Raw genomic sequence first — 501 nt, forward strand, 5'->3', positions numbered from 1 at the left:
CCCCCCCCCCCCCCCCGACCCCCCCCCCCCCCTGCCAACTCACACTCGGCACGGCCGCACATATACACATAACGCATACACTGACAAACACAAGAACACACACGGCAGTGCACTACATACAGACATACTGACATACAGACACAGACACAGACACAGACACAGACACACACACACACACACACACACACACACTGACACGCGCGCGCGCGCTCAGTGTTATCAGTCTCCACTGACATTAGTACGACAACACGATCCTGGCTGCACAACAGACGTCTTGACAGCCCATGACTGCACCGTAAAGGAGGTCCGATACACAGCCGAACACAGATAAACAAAGCGGTGAACAAGCAAAGGGAACTGTCTCGTGTTTACGACATTCGGAATCGAAAGTAACTGGCACACGCACTCCCACACACCGGCAAGTCACGAGCAACTGACAACTCCGTCTACCATTGGCTATTTCTGTCACATGACCCCGAAAACCGCAACGCCATGTTTCCA

Source organism: Babylonia areolata, chromosome 27, assembly GCF_041734735.1.
Source record: "Babylonia areolata isolate BAREFJ2019XMU chromosome 27, ASM4173473v1, whole genome shotgun sequence".
NCBI lineage: Eukaryota > Metazoa > Mollusca > Gastropoda > Neogastropoda > Buccinidae > Babylonia > Babylonia areolata.